Genomic DNA, 23,803 nt, shown 5'->3' with positions numbered 1-23,803 from the left:
TCACTGAACGTGAAGAATAGGAGAAAGGCAAAGACACGAGATAGACCCCAAGAAGAGATCACTGCAAGGATTATTACGGATAGCTCTTTGCCAGCAGTCACTGTTCTCCCTTTGCACTTGCCCATTTAGCTCTGACGGGCCAGAGGAGCCCGCGGGTGTGATTTTGGTGTCCAACCCTACGAGGCACAACCCCACCCAGCATCGCTCTGTGAAGCCCTTCACACCAAGGACATTCCCCTTCCCGTAGGCACCCAGTTCAGATGTTGGCAGCTTTGGCATTTTAAAAGCAAACGCTGATCTCCAATACCCAAGTTCTGGCATGATGATCAGCAAAAATAATGACTTGAGTTCTTCATCCAACAATAATTCTTCATTAAAAATAATAATTCATTGAACTGTTTTAAGTACAGATGCTGGATGCAGCCATGTAACAATTTATAGTCACAGTCATCAGCTCATTTCTTAATTACAAGAAGAATTTCTCCTAAATAAAACGTGCAAAGGCAATAAAATGCATGTTACTCAAACACGTCAATAATCTGTTCTGTTTCTGCGGTCTATATCTCATTAAAAGCATCCTGTTTGCTGTATTCATTTGTTAATTGTTGGGGTTCAGTCACCTTGCTCACGCCCGTGGACACCCAGCCCTGGGAAGGGCTTTCTGTAGCCGGGGTGTATTTCTGCATGCACCAGCAATGGGAAAAACTGGATTACAACGATTCTGCAATTCCTGAGCTGGTTCCCAGGGGTGCGAGGGCGAACAGGAGCCGTGGCAGGAGGCTGAGCTGGGGACCCAGCCGCTGCTCCTTCCTGGTCGCTCACCCAAGGAGGAATTGCTGCAGTGACCTTCATCATTCCAGCTTTGCACTGAAAAATAGGGTTTATTTAACACTGTTTCTTGCAGATTTCTCTTTTTTTTTTTCCTTTTCTTTTTTTTTTTTTTTTTTTTAAATCCACAAACCAGGCAGTCAGCTGACCCAGGTGTTCTGCACTCAAATAAAGATTTGATTTCACACTGCACAGATGTACTCCAGTTGAGTCACTGCCAGATTTTAATGATAATCTCTCTTAAGGGCTATTTAGCAAGGTACAGGTGAAGTCTCATGCTGCAGCAGAAAGCAAACCAGATGCTGTGTTCGCTTTATTTTTCAATTACACAGTTCCGTCCTTCACCTCTTACTTGATGTCACCCTTCTGAAACAGGCTGCAGCAGTCCCGGAGTTCATCAGAAAACCATTTATAAACCCCTGAGTGACCTCCATCACCTGCATCTTCAAACTAAAAAATCCTCCTGGTGCCACTCCACGTCCTAACCATCAGAGGAAAGGCAGACCCCGCAGAATTAGCTGCCCAACAAGGCGTGTGCACGTGTAGACACACATAGATGTATATTCTGCAACGCCCTATGGATAAACCCTAGGCGTTCAGGGAAACCACAGAAGGAAAAATTAACTCCAAGTAAAGCAAATCCATTTCTGCTGTAACACCTCCTCTTGCAATCAGTCAGCAGACCCACAACCACATCCTGAATTGGGTCCTTTCCTCGAGCTACTCACCTACTGCAGGGACAAGGATTCTGAGGAGGAGATGCAGTTCAGATAAGGTTGTGTTTACAGTTTCTCTTGGCACGCGAATATCTCCTGTTTCTTAGAACCTCAAGCCGCCAAATTAATTTAATACTTACAAACCCTTGCAGGGAAATAACACTGCAAACACAGGAATTTACAGAAGATGTAAAAAGCAGCTATAATCAGAGATATCTCAGCAGTAACACCACATAATTTTTATGTCATCTTTCAATCACAGTTCCCTTAATGCATCCTTCAGAAATAAGGACCGCATCAGTCACGGCAGATTTAATAGCCAGGTAGATTTATACTGAAACAAAGCCAGAGGCAACTTCACATGTAAAATAGCAGTGTTTGGATTATTTTAAGTACTATTACCCAGCTCAGTTTTGTTTTTAAAGTGTATTAACCACCCCAGGAGATTCTGCAGTATCACAGAACCTTGTAAGAAAAAAAAAAATATATATATATATAGAAGTGTTAGCAAAAGCACTTACTCAAATACACTTATTAAAATAAAGCTAGCATTTTCCACCTTGCCTGTGCTTAGTTAACAGCAGTGAGTTAATCGATAGCTCTTGCCTGCGGACAGGGGACAGGCAGGAGCCGGGGCCGTGGTGCTGGGCTGATAGGGTGGGTGGCACTGGGGCAAAGACAATATCCACCGATTTGGGGAGAGGTGGACGTTATTTAGCCTCTTCTTTAATGGTGCCAAGGAGTGGGAGGGGAGAGAATGGCAGAAGAAAGTCTGCTAGTAAGTAAGCCCCCGTTAAAACTGACGAGCGGATTTACTTCTGTCGAGTGTGCAGAGCAAAAAGAACAACAGTTTTTCTATTGTAAACGTTTCCCACCACACAAAAATTATGCTTGCTGCCCAGCGTGTCAAAACATTGCTTTATTAGGTTGTGGCTAATTGTTGCCGGTGGTTTGCAATGCAATACCTCAGTGCCCTTTGCAGTTAGCAAAGCCGAGCACGAGGCTGGCTCACACGTGGCCGCCTTATGGGCAGCTCCAGAGGGGAGTGGGGGGCTGAAGAGAGCAGAAAAAAATCACACGTACCTCACAAAGAAAGGGCAAGAAAATACAAAACAGCCCGCAGGTGCTTTCTAGTGGGCAAGGGAGGGCCCACGGGCTCCACTGTGCTCCCCAGCCCAAGGTTTCAGTGGCTTCTTGCAGAATTCACCTTGCGTGTTTCATGTCCCCTCCCCGCATATTCATAACCAACAGGTTTGCCTCGTACTGCAATCCTAGAAGGCTCGAGCTTGTTAGCATAACTTTTTACCAAGTTTTCAAATCAACATGCGCAAATAGAAGAAAGTTTTCCCCCCCAAAAAGTGGCGTTCGGCTGTCCCCTCGCTAACACTGATGGGGAAAACGGGGCAGCGGGTGCAAGGGGGTTGGTACCATCCCTCCTGTGCCTCAGGGACAAACTGCAAAACGATCCCTCCAGCCAGCTGCAGAAAGGACCCAGCAGCTCAGTAAACGGGCTCCGATATTCCGTCTGATGAGCTGCGTGGAGGCGGTGCGGAGGGGATCCTCGGGAAAGAAGGAGATTTACATACAAGCACATTCGGCTCATTTGTCACTCGAGAAAACTCAACGGCAAGCCCTTCACCTGAGCCTGACCCCGCTGGTGCAAGCCTGAAATGCATTGCAAACTACTTACATGTTTTGGGGGGACATGATGGTGCCTGTTAATTCAAGGCCGCATTGTATTTGGATATTCTCCTAACAGAGCTAAGAAGTAGAATTCAGGTTCTGTAAGACAAAAAAAAAAATCAGTGGCAGAGAAATACATGTAGCAGCAGCCAAGGCACAAATTTTGCTTACGAGCTCAATTCTCTCACTGTGACTTCCTGGACTGAGATTTTAATACTTCGACATTTGAGATGAGAAGCTTAAATGAACAAAAAAAGAAGACAATTCGTCCCAACATCTGGTCCCTTTTCCATTAGTCTTCCTAAAAGCACAGACATGACAAGCCTACATCAACCTCCAGTCCTTGAGTGGGGGAACCACACGCCCCACGCTGCTGCTGCCAACAGACGTGGCAGAGCCTCTCCATACCGATAAATTCATGACCCTTCCACTGATGTTTTCTCATTAAAAACAACTTATGCACCAGGGCTTCCCGCGCCCACAGACAGTCCCTCAGCTCTACTGCATGTCACTACCAGTGCGGAGGACGTGCAGTAGACCACTTCCACCCTCAAACCATCACAGCTGCAGTGGGGGGGGGGGGGGGGGGGGGGAGAGGCAAGAATAATCTCTATTTTCCACTGCTTTTGTGGTCATAGTAACACATACATTGAATTCTGCTCGCTGAGGAGGGCAGGGAACAAGCAAGTCCATTATCCCATTGATGGCTGAGCAACAAATTTATCTGCAGCCTGCTGAAGATGCAATTATAGGACACTTGCCTCACACAGGGGTTCAAGTACCTACTATACTACAAATTTCCTATATAACCCAGGACCAATTAGTTAGCTGTGGTGTCCCAACTTGCCCTTCACCCTCGGAAGCAGGAAAGTGTTTAATCATCTTTAATTTGTCTTACATGACAATGGTTCCCAGCTTGTGGTTGTACGCAGACCTGGCTGATCTGCTAGAGCAACCAAAAGAAAGGATTAAAATTTGGAACAGGCTTTTGAAATATTATCTCCAGCTTTGGGAAGCGTTGCTGGAGATGCAGGTTGAGTAGGGTTCAGTGCAACCTCGGCAGTAACAAAAAGCCCACAGTTCTCTTGCAGATCTAAAGATCATTTGGCATAAAAATGTATGAAAAATTTTGTTCACAATATTCACGAGTGGCTAAAGGAATTTTTAAAAATATTGGGAGGAAAAAAAAAAAAAAAAAAGTACAAGAAAACAGCAAGAATTGTGGGCAGCCCTATACTCAAGTGCAAGATCCAGGCCAAAACTGAGTATCTACTCTGAGCTGGAATACAACTTGGCACCCAACAGGAACCTAAACAAAACTTCTCACTGATCTCAGATACTATTTTTTAACACAAAAGTCTCTCCAAAGACTATTGCCGGATAAACTTAAGTGGCAACTCACCTGCTGAATCAAAATAAGTAAGGGGTTTTGAAAAAAGATACTTGTTGAGTCTTGAAGAGTCCTTCTTCATGACTGTCCTTGATGAAAAACCGTTGGAGGGGGCACAGATTCCTTTTTCTCGACCTCTGGGGACACACCAGGTTGTCACAAGTATCGTAAGTGATTCAGCAGACGTGCGGAGGAGCATTCCTCTGCACCTGGCTTTGCAGACCTCCGGCTCCATAAGTAAACCCATAAGTCTAATGTGTACACTAATACTGGTTTAATAAATGGCTTTCAGCCACTCTGCAAATGCCTTCTCAAATCTGAAGTTTCCAAAAGCCTCAGGTACCTTCCTATTGAAATAAAGTATGAGGAAAACACTTCACCATTTAACTACCAATATTTCCAGATGGAAAGTTAAAGTTAGCACACATTCACCGTATGTCACTGAAGCCACTAATATGAGCACAGTTGTATTGCATTTCACCACCCCCGTGGCAAGAAACCAACTTTTTTATTCTCTTCCATGGTTTGTAAAATTTATTTCAGAATTTTAGCTGTGTTGGGTATTTTCAGATTCAGTACATGACTTCTGTGACAGCGTGACAGCTGTCAGTTGTACATTTGGGTTTGTTTTTTTTTTTTTTCAGTTGTGGGTTTTTTGTGTGGAAGCCACAGATTTCTCTGTCCTCTCCACACACTGTGCTTTGGTGAACGCAACACTTCCAGGACCAGCGTGCAAAGACATCCCGAGCCTTTTTATGCACTGCCTCCTTCGTTTCATTTACAACAGGTTTATCTTGCTGAACAAAGTGAACTACAAGTACCTCGGAGCCATGAGAGACGGCAGAGGCAGCAACTTATCTTCAGCCTGACGAGCCTCCCAGACACCCTTTGGGTTTTGCAGGATAATAAATGAGATGTGGTCAGGAGCTCATTCCCACTCGGACAGAGATCAGCGTGCAACCCATTTGTATCGCTTCCACCTAAAGCGAACGATGGCTACGCGCTCCTCCAAAAAAACCCCGACCGAATAAACCCCACGTCACCTGCGATCTTAAAAGTTGACAGTTACTCTGTTTATTTTTTTTCCTCCTGATTTATATCCCTTTAAATCAATGGCCTGAAATGACAGCATTCCCACAGGCGCGCAGATCCCGCACGTTTCTGACTTTTAATACTACTTGCTTTCAAGGCTGACAAAGAGGAAGCCTTGTCAGAGAGGGTAATTAAGAAAGTTATGCTTGGTGTCACCAGATGGTGCAGAAAAGTGCTTCCTTGGTGCCTCTGCCCACAGCTCCTCCTGGCACGGGTCTCCAAGAAAGCCCAGGCTGGATTTGGGGTGTACCCCTCCGGCCACACCAGAGATGAAGCTGAGCTGGACCCTAACCCCCCCTCTTCATCCCACCCCCCCAACTGCCCCGGCGTGAGACCCCCTGGCCTGGGTACCACCCCGCCTGCCAGACCCACCCTGCCTCCCCCTCGCCTTTAGGTCAGTTGTAGGATTTAATAGTACAGTACAAACGTAATTTTGAAAAATCAAGAGGATCTGTCAGGCTATTTAATTCCGATTACAACAGAGCCAAGGGCTGCACATGCACTGGGTTTTTATTACATACAGAAAGACTTTGTATTCGGGTAAAGCGCCTTCTTCCTGAATTATTACTCTGCAACTTCTCTCCTCATGAAAGTCCTGACCTCTAGAAGTCAAACCCTGGGCAGGAGAGCTTTAGTCTTTATTACTATGCTCCTTGTAGGGGAATGAATTACCTCGTGATACCTGAAGCAAGTAGGCTGTTTTAAGGATTCTCCTCAAATCTGCTTCATTTTCTGCAGCGCTTGAACGGACCGTTGTAATTGTTGTATATATATTTTCTTCTGGAGTTTCATGCCAGTTGTCGGAGAGGCACTATGCAAAATAAGACTGAATTTATCAAGTGCTTTATAACATGGTGAACCCACCGCCCTGACTCATTACATCTCTCACGTTAGAGCAGTGTCTCCATCGCTGCCCTCGGTGAGGCTGTAACCTTTTGAGAGAGGAGACTCGGACAGCCAGACACCCTCCTGGCCCGAGGAGCTGGCACACGTGGCAGGGGAAAGCATTTCTGCTCTGGGCTTGGGGTGTGTTTTGGTCCTGGTTTGCTCTTCGGGAAAAACTCACAGAGTAAATCTACTGCCCGACGGCATGCCCGCATCAAGGCTCAGAGGAGGAGAAGCCCCTTGCAAGATGACAATGGAACAGGGTCATCCTGCCCCTCTTGGAGCTCACCATCACCCTTCCCATCACCAGAACTGCCCTCAAGACCTGGGATTATTTTTTTTTTTTTTTTTATCTTCTCTGTGATACTGGGAGGTTTTTGGCCAGATGCTGGCTGGGCAAGGGAGAAGCAAGAAGACATGAAAGCTGAGGACCCATTGCCCTTGTCCTGGGGACACAGAGGGCTCTGACACCCACCCATAACCTCTGGGTGGGTTTTCCTGGGGGATTTCCCACTGTCTCCCCAGGAACAAGCATCGGTGGTCGGATGCAAAGCTCAGCTATCAGCCTGCACTTTGCCAAAAGCCGGGAAAGCTCAGCTCACACAGCAACTGGGGCTTTCTTTAAATGTCATTTTTAATATTTAATCACCCTGGATGGCCTCAATATTTACAGCATAAGCCATTTCATTGGGAAGTTAAATATATAGCCCAGATATTTAAGGAAACTGATTCAGAGCCACATAAATGTAATTGCACTTAACATGACCTGGGAATGAAATCGCACGCGGTACGTTTTTTTTTTTCTGCAGGATGTTTAAACCCCATTTTGAATACATTATGCTAAGGGAATCTCTTCCACTGTGGTGCCTGGATAGATTTCACAAACGCCGAGTTGTGCAAGCAATCCAAAGCACAAAGGCTTAAAAGAGAAACTAATGAAAAGTATGTATATTATATAGAGAGGTAAACAGCGGAGCTTTTGTAAATTGACACCTGTTTGCTCAAGCAGCCTAATAAAAATGTATTTACCATAAAACAAAAGACGTGAAAAAGGTGATAAGGAAGAGTAATATGTAATACTATTTTTGTAACAGTGAAGATGCGGACATATCATGACGTTAAGCGATTATGAATTGAGTGTTTTTCTATGATTTATGTCAAACTCCTTCAAAGCCAGGCTACAAACTCCTCGCACAGACACTTGCTTTGACAGGAGCTGCATCTCCCCTGCCTCCCCGGCTCGCGGCATCCAGCCCCGTTCCACGCTTGCAACCTTGACCTTGGTCACACCACCAAGCAAGAGGTATAGCTTCAGGCACCAAACCAAGCTTTCCTGCTCTCCACAGAATAGTTTCTCTTCATAACAAGCAGGGAAACACTCACTTTTGACTTCAATTAATCAAGAACTGAAGCAAAACGCCCATCTGCGCCAACGTAAGGTCTGCAGATGGTTTTGTTAATGATTTTGGGCCCATGTATTCCAATAGTATTTTTCTGCACAGGACAGGAAAAATTCCAGCCCACAGTGGCCCATTTTTTTTCCCCTCTCTGAATTTCTACAAGGAATATCCAAACCAATATCTCAGCCTTCTTCCTCAAAGATGTGGGTTCCATTTTCTCCCTGAAGTACCTCAAAAATGGTGAGCGAGCAGCTGGGAAAGGCCGGGTTTCACCTTCCACTTTGCTGTCAGTGAAACCATAACTTACGGACGTATTTAGGAGGGGAGCAGAGATCTCAGCATGCAGCCAGCCCTCCCCGCGCGCTTCGGGGTTACGCATTGTGATGAATCAAGACAAGAGCAAGGAGAGCAACAGGGGCCCTTTTTCCAGGCATAATAAATGAAAGCAGAGGGGTATTTTTTCTTTCAAGTTGACAACCCAATAACACAGCAACACGGTCACAAATCATCACACCAAAGAGGGATGTCTAACCCCTGCCAAAGCTCTGCTCTGTTTGTGGAAGCCGTATGTATGATACCTCTCAGCATACACCCCAGAGAGTAATTTTTTTTTTTTTTGGATCAGAAACAAAAATACCATCACATCTTTGACCCGCTGTTCTGTCATAGTTCAAGGAACATATTTAATGTATTCTTCTCCATATCAAAGCAAAATAACTCAAACAGAGCAGATGATTTCTATTTGCCGTGGGGGTAGGGAAGGAATTAAGGCTTGTGGAGGAGCCTCCCAACTGTGGCGCGGCCACATTGGGCTGGTTGCCCACACAGCAGGACTCCCCTGGAAAAATCACTGCAGGAGGATCCCCCTCGCTTAAGAGCCACGGCAGCAACCGTAAGGGTTTCCAAAACCATCGCCGGTATTTCTGAGGCAGGGGGTGATGCTGCACGGGGCTGGGAAACACACGTTATCTCCTCTCACATCTCAGAGAGGTTCGGGCTGAAAACCAGCGTGCTCTGTACCCAGCCAAGGGACGTTGCTCCGGCTGATTTACCGTTACTGGGTTTTATTTAACGGGGATGCGGAAAACTGTCAAATGTTTTATCACCCGTGGCAGTTAGGGCATGATACATGCTGATATCAGCCGAAGATTATAACGCAATAGTATAAAGTCTTATTGGAGAGAGAACAGAAGCTGGAAATCTTGGCTAGCGATCACTCCTACCTTTGTAATGAGTTTCTGGACCAGTAGGGGTGAAATTGCATGCCAAAACCCACGTATAATTTATCCCTTGTTTAAACACATACTGCCAAGCCAATTATTATTTCCAGAATCACAGGGTTTAACTTATCAATGTATTATTGAACAAGAGCTTTCTCTCGTTTCACATAACACAGCAGAGGGGGCTTTAATGAGCAGGGAAACCCCCGCTGGAGCCCCATGGCTGGGTAATGGGGAGAAGGGACACGGCGTCAGGATGGGACGACTGACCCTGGACCCTGCTCCTCCCCGGGACGAGGATGCTCTCGGTCACGACAGCACAGTTTGTGCTGCTCGTGCTTTTGAACCTGGAGGTAACAGAGCTCAGCAATCACTGCCAACAAAATAACGGTCGTATTCCGCCCCTCAAAACTGCGCAGATCTGTTGGGAAACTAAATTTCTTAGTCTTCGTGAAAGAAAGGGGGGAAAATAAGTTTACCTTCAAAAACACCCACCTTAACAGACAAATGCTTCTTGAACACCAAGGTTATTTAATGAGAATGACACAGCACCCAAATAAGAGCCCTTCTGCGGGAAGCAAACCCCCCCAGGGCACCACAACACAGCCCCAATACTCTACACAATCCCCTGAAATAATTTTACTCTTCGGTTTCTCAATCGCCTGTGCAGAAAACAGGGTTTGGGTTTGTGCCATTTGATTACCGGTCGTTTGAAGCACGGACTCGCTTCTTGCTTGTGGCAGTCAGCCCCAGGGATCACGAGCAGCCTGGCGTGAGGAGCGGCCGCACAACGGGCTTCCACGCTCCACGAGCATCACGGGGTCTTGCACAGGCCAGCTGTACCCACGCCCACGGGAGAAACTGGCAATCGTCTTGAAGGCAAAGGCACGAGGGCCTCTGGCCTGCGCGGGTGTTAAAGATGAGAGGCGGACAAAAGTAAGAAAAATATTAGCTAGCCCTGATATTTCAGCATAGGATAAAAATATAAGGCACGCTATTTTCCCTGCGATGTTACTATGGTGATTTCGCTAAGGACAAAATAGCACGATGTTTAGTGGAGCCACGGTTATGAACCAAAGCTCACAAGCGAGATACTAATCTGCCCATTAAACAATACCAGGGTTGGTGAATAATAATCAAAAGGCAATTACACAACAGATAGGCTATCAGAGCTCACCCCGCTAAGCGTGAAGGTCAAACACATTACATTAACTAGGGATCCGCTCGCTGAAAAGCTGCGACTTGGTATACAAAAATCATTACGTCTAGCGGTATTAATAATGAAAAGGATTGCCAGCACTACTTCATTTACTTAGAACAACACGAAACGCCTGGCATAAATATGGCGCTAAATCACATGCAAATTGCCTGTATGCAGTAGATCGAACCATGTGAAACTACTGCGCTGTAGAAAATACATATATATACTTTAAGTATAGTTTCCACACTTTATAAAGATGTGGCGAATTTTGCCAACTCTTTAGAGCTCCACATTACTGAGAATTTATGACCCAAGTGTACACATTTTGCCAGTTAATGTTATATTGCAAATCACTCTTTCAAGCAAAAGGCATTCGTTACATGCAGAGACGCTGTGACTGCTGTGGTTTTGCAATGGTTTCCCTTTTGGGCTGTTTATGAGTTTTATTTTTGTGCTAGAGTCTTCTTCACTTGCTTTCTGCCAAACAGTAAATCTCTCCAGAAAACTCTCAGACAAACTTGCAGGTGTCACAAATTCGTTTCGCACCAGGAGCAACGCACTGGCACAAACACAGGGCTGAAGCCCGGGCTGTGTTCCTGGCTGTTCAAAGCGCTTCGTGTGTATTTAAAAATATAAAGAAACTAAAAAGAAACTGAGGTCCCAAAGCTCTGGTGGAGCAAAGGCTCACTTTGCTGAGCCGGGGTGATATGCTTCTTAATCCTCATCCTGGACCTTCGGTTCCTAAACTACTCTTTTTCCCACCTTACAAATTCTGTTAGCTTCTCACACCGCTGCTGGAAATTGAGAAGTGTAAAACAATGTAAATAAATAGAAGATTGTCACAGGAGGAGCCAGTAGTCGTTTGCATTTGGTCACAAAATAGGCCGGGATGGGGAGGGAAGAGAAAGATGCTGTTGACTTTTTCTAATCAAAACCCACACAACTCCCATATGATCAAACTGAGCAGCAACCCCCTGAGCTGGAGAACAGCTACTCAGTAAAATGGGAAATCACACTGGGTGTTACTAAAGGAGCCTAGAAAAAGAGAAACCATGAGACATTTTGTTGGAATTACAGCCTACAACACAAGCAATAACCCATTATTTTCTTGTCTACCAGAAGTAACTGCTCTGATACCTTAAAGAATTTATTTCCCCAAACCTCTGCCTTCCCTCCATCTTTCCCCTAATTCATTTTTCCTCGGAGTTGTGGGCTTGTACTGCCCGGGCTCAGAGCAAGGAGCCTCCTCATCTTGGGGAGACACCACCGACCTGTGGGATACATTCTTTCGCAACAAAACCACATGTAATTTCATTACTTGAGTGACAGAAACCTACTCGCTGTTTACACCAGGATTGCTATTAAAGCAATTATTCAGGATCAATGCAATACAGCAGCAGGATTTAAATCTTGCCTAGCAGCAAGGCAAAGGAACAGCTTCTCCAGACAGGTCAAACTCGTAACACTTTGTTCCCTTTGCAGCAAAGACCAAAGCGCAATCTCTTTGAAGTCCTTGGTAATGGATCTATATAAAAACGCTTTTTAAAGTCCCCAGCTAGGTCATTTTGTTGCTACTTAAATTCTCCCCGGTAGCGCAGCACAGGTTACACGCAGCTTTCGGGATGCTGCCCTGTGAATGCCAGGCCCGCCCGCTGCAGACTGTGCCCGCCAGCTTTCCCCCGGGGAAAGAAGCCCCAGAGCTCAACCCAGGGCTCAGCCGCCGCAGTTTGACTCGGGTGGCGACCGCTCCCACCACCATGCACTGGATGAAAAAAAAAAAAAAAAAAAAAAAATATTTAAAAAAAATGCCCACGAGTGATTTCTGTCCCCATGACATCAAGCCATGTCCCTGCGCTGTAAAAAAAAAAAATGGCCAGCAGACTCTACATTAGCATGGAGGATGAGAATTTTTTTTTTTTTTTAATCGGACCTGGCAGATTTAAGGTATTTCCAGAAAACGCTGGATGAAAACAAGCTATGCTTATGCTTAAAAATCACTGTAAGTGCTTCAGCTGTTTTGCCTCATGTCCCCAAGCAGTGCAGGTGCTGTCACATCCACGTGAGCTGCTGCAACTCAATCCTCGCTCCATCTTAAAAAAAAAAAAAACCCGATGACATACGTTTAATTAATTAAGTTACAACGAAGCATCCTCTAAAGACACTTGTAAACCTATAAGCTTCCAGTCTTACAACCCCCCTTTTTATGTGCTCTCCCCTCCTTGTTGCTTATTTATAATATTGCTGCTGTCATCAGGGGTGCTCGTTGGGAGCACGCTGTTGCTGTCCTGTGCCACAGGGTGCCTCAAACAAAACATGCACAAAACCAGAGCAACAGAAACGACCCGGCTGGAAACCAGCAGCCGGCTGGCAATTCCACTGCCACGGGTGTACTGGATTTTAAAGCACACTTGGGTTTGCCAAGGAAGTGCCACGGCAATATTAGATTATATCCATGAACCACCCCAGGCAAGTGCTTTGCAGGACGCTGCGTCAGCCAGCGCCGACTCCTCTCCTGCATCCCTGTCCCTCCGCTTCCCGGGGCAGGGGCTGGGAAATCTTTCCCTGGGGGTCTCGGTCCAAAGCTCAACGAACCTCTGTCCACACCTGGACTCTGCAGATGTTATAACCAATTTTTTCCTCCTTCCCCACAAATGCAACAGCTGCTGGTTGGGGAAATGTATTAAATAAAACAGAAAAAAAAAAAAAAAAAAAAGCCAGGTTTGGCAAAAACGCATACCTGTCACTGCTAGAATTTGTCCTAAGGGTGACAAATGGTAAATGATCATTGCATGCTCTAAGCAGAAGGGAAACTGGCCCATAGATCATCTGCTGCTTTTGTCATCTTTTTATACAGTGCTTTTACTTAGCAAGCCCATTTGTGTACCAAAAGGGCATTTTCCTAGGCTCGTCACAATTGCCACTAACCCAAAGGAGCTGTAACCTCGGTAAACCCTGTCAGGAAAATTCGGAAAATATCCGTAAGTAGAAATACACAAAACCATCAAATTCAATCAAACATTAAAGCAATTGCTGTATTTTCAAGTTTGTCAAAATATCTGTTATCCTTATACTGGTTTCAGTCTAACCCCTGGGCTGCTGATAGCAGGGCGGTTCTCACTTCAGGTTGAAGTTCAGGTCTCACATTTCCATTTAAAAATTGTTTTCTCATGTAAAGTCTCCGAAAACTTTCATTAAGTACTCAAAAGATCCAGTTCATAAACTGGAGCATATATTGCTGTATTTGTCCATCTCTAACATGCAAGGTCGCATGGAAAGCTGAGTGCTAAGGCTTCTCAAATTTTGCTGCAAGTACAGAAGATATTTCTTTGGTATTTAAGCTGTAGGTGAAAGCAAGACAGACACCTGCTAATTGCTGGTTTCTGGGGAAATGGGAGCGATTTAGATTTGGGGGCTGATGGGTTTTTTAATTAGCTCGTAACACTTCTAACATGCAGTAGGTCACGAAGACCTTTCTACTTACCAAAGAGTGACAACACGGGCAGAGGAAAAGCATCAAGATTTCTGTGCAATTCCCAGCCGACGCGTGCTTCTCCTGTATGCCCCCCCACACCCCCCTTGCCCACATACACGGTGCCACTCCACCTCCCTGTGGCGGTGGACAGCCACGTCGTTTCAGGTGCTGGACCCAACTGGTGGCATTCTGGACTCCCGGGTCACAGGAAAAAAAAAAAAAAAAAAAAAAATCTGCAGGGGAACAAACCCCAGGGAGACGAGCGACATCCCCTCGGAGCTCTTCACCCATTCCTGCTCCACGCACCCTCCTGGATGCCCGGTACCTCAGTCCACGAGCAGCTGCTCAACATACATCTGAAACAAGCCCCTGGCCCGGCTCAGGAAGACACAAGGATGTATTTCTCCTTTCCTTCTCCCTTATCTTTAAACTCTGACGATACCAGCGGCCTCCAGACAGACTTAAGTACAGTATCTGCAGATCTCAGGTGTGGTACCACAGCAGGGAATCACTTCCACGTTAAAAGATCAAGGCAGCTTTAAAAATGGAGGCCAAAGCCTGCAGCAGATACTGTCGTAAGCTTTCTCTAGGCTACAGCTCATTTTACGATACATCTTAAGATGTCCCTGTCATGTTTTACAGCTGGTGACCTTCATTTAACTCTGCCAGGCTTTACGATTTAAACCAAGATGCAAAACAGCATATCCCTGGGAGCCCACTGGTATACAAACCCAGTTTTACCCAGCAATTCCCCACAGCAGCATCGCTCCTGCCGGACCCAGCCCTGCGCCGCAGCCAGCGTCCCCCACCAGCTCCCTGCCTTGGCCCCAGAACGACCTCGTATCTCCAAACACCCCAATTATCCTTCCCGGCTCGTTCGCCAAACACAAGATCCCGATGCCTGCTTGTACAGGCAAAATATATTTGCCCAAACCACGCCCAGAAAAAGGCAGCCAAGGAAATTCCCACTGAGGAGCTCCCAGTGCAGAAGCAAAGCATTTTGCCGAAGGAAGACTCGGCCTTAGGAGAGCAGCGATAACAGGAGGGAAGGAAGGATCTCACCCAACCACAACGGCAACGTGGGGAGGTGCGAGGATGAAGGACAGGGCTCCCCTACACCAGATGGTGCAGATGCTCCCTCTCATCCATCTTCCATATGCTCCCACTCAAAACCAAGCAGGTCTTCAGTTTTGCTCCGGTTGAAAGCCCCGCTCTCCGCGCGTGTCGTGGTTTGAGCCTGGTCGGCAACCAACCCCTGGCAGCTGGTCACCCTCCCTTCCCCCTCCCCGTCTGGGAATGGGGGAGGGAATTAGAGGGGTGGAGGGAGACTCAGAGGCTGAGATAGGAATGGTTTAATAATGGCAATAAAACAAGAACAATGATGATGATAGAACAAAAAAATAGATAAACAGGCAATGCACCACCCGCTAACCAATACCCACCCCTTTACCAGCTAGAGATCCCGAAATACCAAGATCCTGCAATTGCAATCCTGGAAGCAAGAGAGAGAGCGAGCTCCTTCCCAACCACCCCCCCTCTATGTAGTGAGCATGACGTTCCATGACATGGAATATTCCATGAAATATTCCATGTTTCCTTGGCCAGTTTGGGTCTGGTGCTCTCTCCGTGCTCCCTCCCTGCGCCCTTGCGCACGGGCAGAACGTGAGGAGTCGGAGAGTCCTTGAAGCCTCGGTAGCAGCTGAAAACATCAGTGTGCTATCAGCATTCTGTTCATACCAAACCCAAAGCTAAATCCAAAACACAGCACTCACCTAGTCCCCGAGAAGGAATATTAACTCTATTTCAGCCCAAACCAGGACAGCGCGGCGCAACAGGCACCGGCGCATCGCACCGCTGCCGGGACGGCATCTCACCCTACCCAACAGGTCACCATGGCCCGAGGGGGTCATTTTGCCAGGTGAGGATGTTCTTCTCTGGTATTTATGCCTGCAGAAGTCGGGAAGCCAATCTCCTGATTCTCAGCTCCCTGGATTTTGCCCGCGGGAGGGCTGGAGGACGTGCCGTGGCACGGGGGGATGCCGGCTGCCGGCACCAGCCACCACCTCGATGGCCAGCATCACCCGTGGCTTCCCCTTTTCTCACAGGGACACCAGAGAATTCCTGAGCTATCCCAGCCACGAAAGAAGGGCTACAAAATCAAATATAACCCGCAAGAGCACAGACCCCGTTTTTTTTAAAGCCTGCTTCTTGTCACCAGGCAGCCGGTGACGGAGCCGAGCGGCAGTGCAATCCGACTTTAATTGATGATGAGAATATTCATCTGGGCCCTGTCCAATTTGGTATACTTAATACCTTTTGCCTTCTCCACACGGATCGATTTTTGCATTGGGTTTATGAGGAGTAATTAATATTCATTCAGAATTAAGCAGAATAGGATTCCCAATGCATGAAGATGTTTATTATTTATTCATATTTAAGGCTTGTTAGATTAATCTACTTTAAATTACCGCATGCTGCCAGGCACAATTATTATAATTTATTAGGATAATTTCAGTGTTTTATTTCCCTCTGACGCAACCTTGCAGAAGGTGTATGCTGCTTCTGGAATGCTCTCATAAAGCAGCTCGTGCCGCTGCTAACGGAGCTGCAGCCCGGCGACGAGCAGCCGAAGGGGCCAGCCTCCAGATCAGGTGTGCAGGCCACGCTAATTTATTTTTAAAGCGGATATCCCGAGGTGTAGAAATCCTTACATTGCATCTGAGCATGGGGACACACACACACACATTCATCTGTGGCAAGACACTAGGAAAAAGAAAAAAAAAAAAAAAAAAAAAAAACACAAACAAAATTCTAAATTCTATGGTGACTTATTCCTAAAGATCTGGCTCGGGCAGGTTAAGGTTACTGCGCATGGCATATCCCAGCGAAGTGATGTAAAATGACGGGCACCACTTGGTACCTCCAGGACCTGCCTTTGGACACCAAAGAAACCCCGAAAAATCTCCCTGCCTCTGTTTCTTGGGCCTAAAAGGCTGGTCCTGAGACTTGACAGGAGGGGTATTTCCAGTGAGGGGGTAGAAACAGGGAAATAAAGTCCTCAGCTCCATGCTGTGCGAAAGATTGCACCTCATTTCTTTTTTTTTTTTTTAAAAAAAAAAAAATACATATTTGCTTAAAAGCTGCAGTTACCATTATTACATTTAATTGATACCCTCAGGGGCTGAAAATGAGACAGGCTTTTATGAAATTTAATTATTTTCCACCAGGGCTTACAAGGTAAAGGTGCAATTACAGCAGCTACTTGCATCGAGGGAGGGCCAGCTCCATGCCAGTGCCCAGATCTCTGCTACACATTGGGCTTTACCTCTGCTGCAGCAGTCACAGATTGCCTTTGCTCATTTTAACCTTTAAAAATAATTAAAAAAAAAAAATATATATATATATATAAAAAACAGAGCAATTTGTCTTCACGACAAACCCAATCACTCCATGTATGAACCTGCCAGAATTACAGCAAGCGCTCCTTCATTCAGTTATGTCCTTCCAGCGATGCTAGAGCAAGCACACCCCAAAAATCAGGGTGCAGGAACGGGGTTCCCCCACACCGGAGGTGGGCTTTGGGCAAGTCCCTCCCCCATGAGTAAGAGAAGGGAAATAACACCTGCCCGACTGGCTGCAAATCAGGAGCTACTTGTACATTGCTTTAAATAATATTTTCTCACCTTTGAAAAAGCCCCTCGTTTATCTTGACGCCCAGGGAAGAGCAGCTGATGTGCTGATGCAGGAGGAATGAAAGAAGAGAACCTGCTTTGAAACTCCCCCCGAGCTGAGCAGCTGCAATACCCACAGCACGCCTAATGATTTCCCCCCTCACCCCCCCCCCCCCCCAAATGACTGTACAGTGCAAACTCTTTTGAACTGAGCTGCTTAATCAGAATCTCCTGAGAGTAAATGCAGCCACAAGGAAAAAAAGACCCAACTTTTTAATACAAAAAGAAAAAAAAAGACCTCCTTTGAGTAAAACAAATGATTTTCTAACAAAGAATGTCCTGGGGACAGGAAGACAATGTCATGCTTTTGATGCTACAATACTGTAACTTGAGATTAATGCTTTCACAGTTAAGATTTTACCCCAATTATGAATCTCCCATAGCAAGTAACAAAATATAATTTAGTCTTCTCTAATGGCAGACTAAATTTTAGCTATTCTTAGATTGCTCTTAAACCCTGTATCTGAAAACTAGCAGTCAAACAAAATTATTTCAGTGTTCCTTTCATCAAATGTCTGTTATTTGAATATTATGCTTCTGATATTTAGGGCATGCCCATCAGCTATAAGCACATAATATTAGGGTGTTTCCATTCTTCTGTCATTTAGAGAAATCTCCATTTCTTCTACTTCACTGAACAGTGGGGGAAAACACTGGTGTCACCAAGGCCAGTCTCCCAACTGGGAAAAATCTGAGCATTAAACTTTGGGCCAGCCACCACTACACTAACGCTGCAGTCTCTCCATGACACTCAGGAACGGAAATATTTAATTTCTGTGAATAACCAGGTTACAGTTCCCCTTTGCAGCGTGCCAGGGAGGCAGCCTGAGGGAGAGCTGCATTTGCTGCATGTTGAGGCCCCATGTTTGTAGTGAAATGACCAAAAACCAGAAGCAGCAAAAATTACATCAGTGTAGAGCCAGAGGATGGCATCCCTCCCGCTCCTCAAGTCCTCAGACTTTGCTTGGGAAACAAAACCTTTGCTTTTAACTCATGCTTTTTTCCTCTGGGATGTCTGACCAAGCAAATACAAAACATATCCAATATTTTTGACACCCGGTAAGCTGTTATTTTAAACACAGTTTCAATAAACTACAAAAGTTGATACTGTTAGGGACTTGAAAATATACGATCTCATTAAAAAACGCTGGCACTTTAGAAAGATCTCTGGTGGCCAATCACAGCTTGGGGAGGGCTGTAATTTATAACTTTGATCCCCACAGCTAAACCATTTAATCTGATAATAAACATCAATCACTGATTTTTATTGCACCATTTTGCAGCCTGAGCAGAAAACCTTGCTCTCGCGGACAAATTAGGCACCCCAAAGTGACTCTTGCAAATAAATACTGACTTTAATATTCAGCAATATAATTCCATGGGATTTATTTTTTATTTAAGCACTACTGGAGCTAGGAAAAAGTTTGTAATTACAAAAATATCTACAAAGGCAACTCGGTGCATCTGGCGAGCAGGAGCCTGCCTCTCTAGCAGCTCAGTGGCAAGACGTACCTTCCCGTCTGTTACAGTTGCCATCAGAAAGTTATTAAGTGTGTCCAGATATTCTGCGTGACAGACCATAACTCACCATTAAAAATGATGTGAGATCCCATTATATTCCCATGCAGCCTCTCTCGTTGGCTCGAGGTACTAATCCACCATCTACCACTCAATAGCAGGGGAAATGGAACAGTCAGGTGTAATACATCGTGCGAGTGGATAACTGCCAGAAAAAATAAATCAGATGGAGCCCATTAATATATAATGATGCCAAACTACCATTAATTCAGATTCTCTTTCCAATCCAGAGAGCTATTTAAGAAGTAACTGAAATAATGATTTTCCTTTGGACGCATCAGACATCATCGTCGCTTAACGCTGGGTTTTTGCACTCAGTGGAACGAGGCAGTTTGTCAGTATGCTTTTTGAAATGTTCTCTGACAAACTAGTATTTTCCAATCAGGATATATTATAATTAAGTAAAATGATTCATAAAAGTTCCAGTCCACGTAAAGATGGAAGATTAAGAACATAAAGATTGCCTCAGCCTCCTTCACGAATACCTGCAAGCATCAAGCAGGTAGGCAGCAGCGAGAACGTTGAAATCTGCTGGCTATGTTCTTTTTAACAGGATTAGCTGGGGTTCTGCTTCACAGAAGGCAAGCTAAATCTTAAATTTTTTTGTCCAAGAATTCACTTAAGAGAATGATGATCCATAGGGGAAAAAAGGTCAATTTTGCATTCACTTACCACTTCTGTTTCTCCCCCAAAAGAAAAAACAAATGACTGAGTCGAGCATCGAACATTTGTTTTGCAGTAAGCACCATGAAGGGCTGAAATGGCCTTTTCTGTCAGGTTTTCACACCAACATTCACACGGAAGCCAGGGAAGTCTGACCAAATGTAAACTATCCCCCCGTGTCAACCCAACATGCAGACCTTGCGAGATGACTCCAGCAGCAGCTAAGCCAGCCCAGGGAGCCAGCCACCAGCCGCGCACGCTGGAGCTTGGCCATCGCAGTACGTGGATAACGAGCCTATGCTCGGGTCACAACTCAATCAATCAGTATATATTGACCTCTCTTAATTATCTCCCCACAGTATACTCAACTCCAAGGAGTTTTGCTTACATGAAAAATGTACCACCTTTGTTCCAAGCAAGGAAAATATATGAAGGCACTTAAATTCATGCCTTTTAGTCTTGCCACTCCGCGAATACATTTTAGTTACTGATTACAAGTGTTGGAGCTACTCAAAGTGAACTTTGCGGTTGTCTCTGGTAAACTCTCCAGTGTGTATATAAAATAGCTTTAACAGAGACTCACATCAGCAATTTTGTAAGTGTGGCATTAAATCCAGACGGTGTTCTTCATCTCAAGACAGAAAAATGCATATTAATCCACCAGCAAAGCAACGCATTGAGAATTTTAAACATTTCTGTCACTATCGGTAAAACCATAATACATTCTTTGCTAGATGAGATATTGAATCATTTTGGTTCATTTGGAGGCCATTTGCTAACTTTATTAGGCAATATTCAGATGATGGATATCAAAAGGATATTCACTGTAGAAACAGGCTTTGTTTCTGAAGACAGTAATTAGGTTAACCTCATGAATAAACCCTTTATATCAGCAGCCTGTACAACGTGGAAGTAAAAAAATGCAGGAGAAAATGAGAAAGAAAAAAAAAAAATCATTTGATGCAAAGGGAAAAACTTACATCTATGTATATTGCTCTCCATCTGACGCTTTTAAAACAATTCATATGTGAATAGAAATGTCACAGCGAGTCCTGTTGAGCTCGGCTCCTGGCAACTGCCCTTCCCTGCCAGGGGGCTGAAGCCAACCTAAAACCAACACAGACAGGAGTTGTGGGTGCTGGGATGAGGTTACCTAGCAAGGATTTGCAGAGGTGAAAATCAGGTGGAGCTTTTACTCACCGCGCCTGGAGCTGCAGGTGCTCAACACATCTGCACCCAGCGGCCACCTAAGCGGAGAAATTAAGTGTTACGGGTCTAAGGGGCTTTTCCAGGGGGGTACATCAACTGCAGGCTTCAAGCAAAACTGCAGACACTGCTTTGCTTCTTGGCTGTGACACTGAGCAACGAGCCACAACCACTTCCACACGTTATACACACTCAGAATAAGTTACTAGAAAGATGCTAAGGGTAAAAAGGGATGAAAGCTTGTAAAATTTGCAAAGGTAGACTTAAATTGAAGTGGTACACTTGGGCATAATTTAAGCAGACTAAGTGCAAGCTAACAATATAAGAAGTAGAAGAAAAGCCTTCAGGCTAACTCCATCTCTCTGCCGTTATGGTTCATGGGCTACAGCAGGACCATGGCACAAACCCAGCGTGCAGTAGCCCCCCTTGTGCCAGCAGCGCCGCTCTGTGCGCAGCCAAGCTCTCCTACCTACGCTGACTGAATGCAAAGGCACCAGCCAGCTGAGTGCTGCAAAGCAGTTTTAATGGAAAAGAAACTTTTCAGGGTTTTTTGTTTGTTTGTTTGTTTGGCTTGGGTTTTGTTTTGTATTGTTTGCTTGCTTTAAAACAAAGCAAAACCAGAAGGATTTGGAGGCAGCGGATCTAAGTCAGAAGTGGGCTGGCACATTCCTCCTGGGGACCAACGGAAGCCTGGACTGAGAAAGGTAGACCCACTGCGAGCCTGAGGTTTCCACTGACTTCCAATGGCCACAGCCAACACCAATCTGCCTGGTCCTGAAGGTCACGTTGCTTCACTGAACATCCAGAGACTTGACCTGGAAAATTCAGAACAGCAGGTAAAGAGCAGAAGCAGTGAAGAGAAAAGGTGAATCCCTTTTGCACTAGACTGTTCAGTCAATGAATATCTACCCTTTCCCCCCGAAACATCTAGTAGTTCCTCCGCCTCTAGCAAGGTTAGCTCCAAAACAAGTCAAAAAAAAAAGATTAAAGACCCTAAAGCAAAATTCAAATAGGGTCAGTTTGACAACCTGTAACCCATTGGTTTTACATAATACAACATGCACAGTGCATGGTATAAAACTGTGATTAGCATTAAAAGCTACCTAAGGGCCAGCCTAAGGGCCAACCTGCTGTGTAGTGTGGATGCAAGTTTAAGAGACTCCAAAACAGAAGGCAAAGGCACGGGGCGCAGAGCTGGGCTGTGCCAGCACAGCCACAGCCTCAGCACCACAGGACGTGCTGCTCCCAGTCCCTCTGCTATTGCCCTGAAAGTCCCAAAACAATTTCAGGACACAGAGTGCCCTGAGACAGGTCACCTCTGCTGTTACTCACTCATCTTAAGAGCCATTACAAAGGGTCTTGAGAAAGAGGTTATTTGACTGTAGGCATTCCCCCTTCAGCAGAATAAAGCATGATATTTCAGCACTAACAACAAGATATTTTTCCTCGAGTCAGCTTTAAAATAATGTTGACATTACAGTCAATACATTATATATCACTATATTTCTGTCAGAATCTATTGGCACAAAAATAAATCAATCTAAATGCATAGCTCTTGTATTTAAATGAATCCTGGCAATGCCGTATCTTTCCTTCAATTTTCAGTCAGCTTCTCATACGTTTATCAATTATTTCTGACAGATTTTATACACTGGGATATCACCTCTAGTCTCACTAAAAACAATTTTAAGTGAATTTTATATACAAAGACTGGAAAAAACTGCTTTTGGGGGCTCTTCTTATAAGCAATATAGTTTCTGATAGCCTAAGCGTCTCAAGTGAAGTTTTATTCTTAACCTCATATTCAAGGTAGGTCTGAAACGCAGGATGGTAAGTGAGGGCCATCCCAAGTCAGCCTGCTCATAATAAAGCAACATCAAAGCCAAATAAGGTGGTTTTAAACTTGGGTTAACAGGTTGATTTACTCCGAAATGCCGACTGTAAGAGATGACCCAACAGCCACGCAAAACCATCCAGCATGGAAGAGGCCAACAGGGAACACCGTGAAGGCATTTTAAGAGACAATGCCCCAACAGGCTTCATCTTGACCAGCAGATCTAAGATGATTTGCTCCCACTGCTACACTATAAACATATCTAAAAAAATAGAATAATATTAAATAAAAACATCTAATGCTCACCTGTAGACATTCACCGGCTCTGGGAGTAAAGTAGAATTTTTAAAAAGTCTTTAAGTCTTCAGTGTTAAGTAGGTTAACCAATTTCCCGTAAGTATTTAAGTGACATCCGAGATTTTTTCATCAATTTGCAACAGCCATAAGTGAGCCATTTCACCCCAGCTGCTCTAAGGCAGTTAGTTCACTTACCTTAATTTGAAGTGGCCAGTTATGTTCAATCATCATTTCAGCTGACAAGAGAAATACAAGATGCCAGCTCCACTATTTCTGAATTAGTGACATTAACAGCTGGTTTATATCTACAGACAGAGCTTCATAAACATGTAAACAAGTCAATTAATTAAGATACTATAGTAACACAGTTTTTAATAATTTGAGGAACAGCCTGATGTTTACAGATCTGCAGATGCTTTATAAAAATTCCAGAAAGAATTTGCTTGTTCAGAGGAAACAGAACAGGAACTAATTCCTTCCTTCTGTTTGCTGGAAGGCCCCACATTTTGCTTGCAGAACAAAAGTTTCAGCCCTAAATCCACAGATGCCCTAAGACAGATATGTAGGTTTTCCTTCAAAGGTGAGATCCAGCCACAGGACCCCAGCT

The 23,803-nt window shown here is 45.0% G+C and overlaps 1 long non-coding RNA gene across 3 annotated transcripts; it reads right to left on the bottom strand.

The window, feature by feature from the left end:
• Positions 1-23,132, bottom strand: LOC116963405. 3 transcript variants are annotated; one of them, XR_004408160.2, is made up of 5 exons: positions 21,060-23,132; positions 20,840-20,966; positions 19,207-19,341; positions 2,628-3,326; positions 1-1,706 (listed from the first exon to the last, which is right to left on the bottom strand). It is a non-coding gene; the product is annotated as an uncharacterized LOC116963405 (long non-coding RNA). The 3 variants fall into 3 exon arrangements; XR_004408161.2 differs by having other exon boundaries at positions 1-2,815; positions 3,235-3,326; XR_004408159.2 differs by having other exon boundaries at positions 1-3,326.
• Positions 23,133-23,803: the final 671 nt, after the last annotated feature.

The sequence above is a fragment of the Tyto alba genome, unplaced genomic scaffold (assembly GCF_018691265.1).
Source record: "Tyto alba isolate M040663 unplaced genomic scaffold, T.alba_DEE_v4.0 Super-Scaffold_10, whole genome shotgun sequence".
Classification (NCBI taxonomy): domain Eukaryota; kingdom Metazoa; phylum Chordata; class Aves; order Strigiformes; family Tytonidae; genus Tyto; species Tyto alba.
This window is presented reverse-complemented; position numbering and strand designations above follow the sequence as displayed.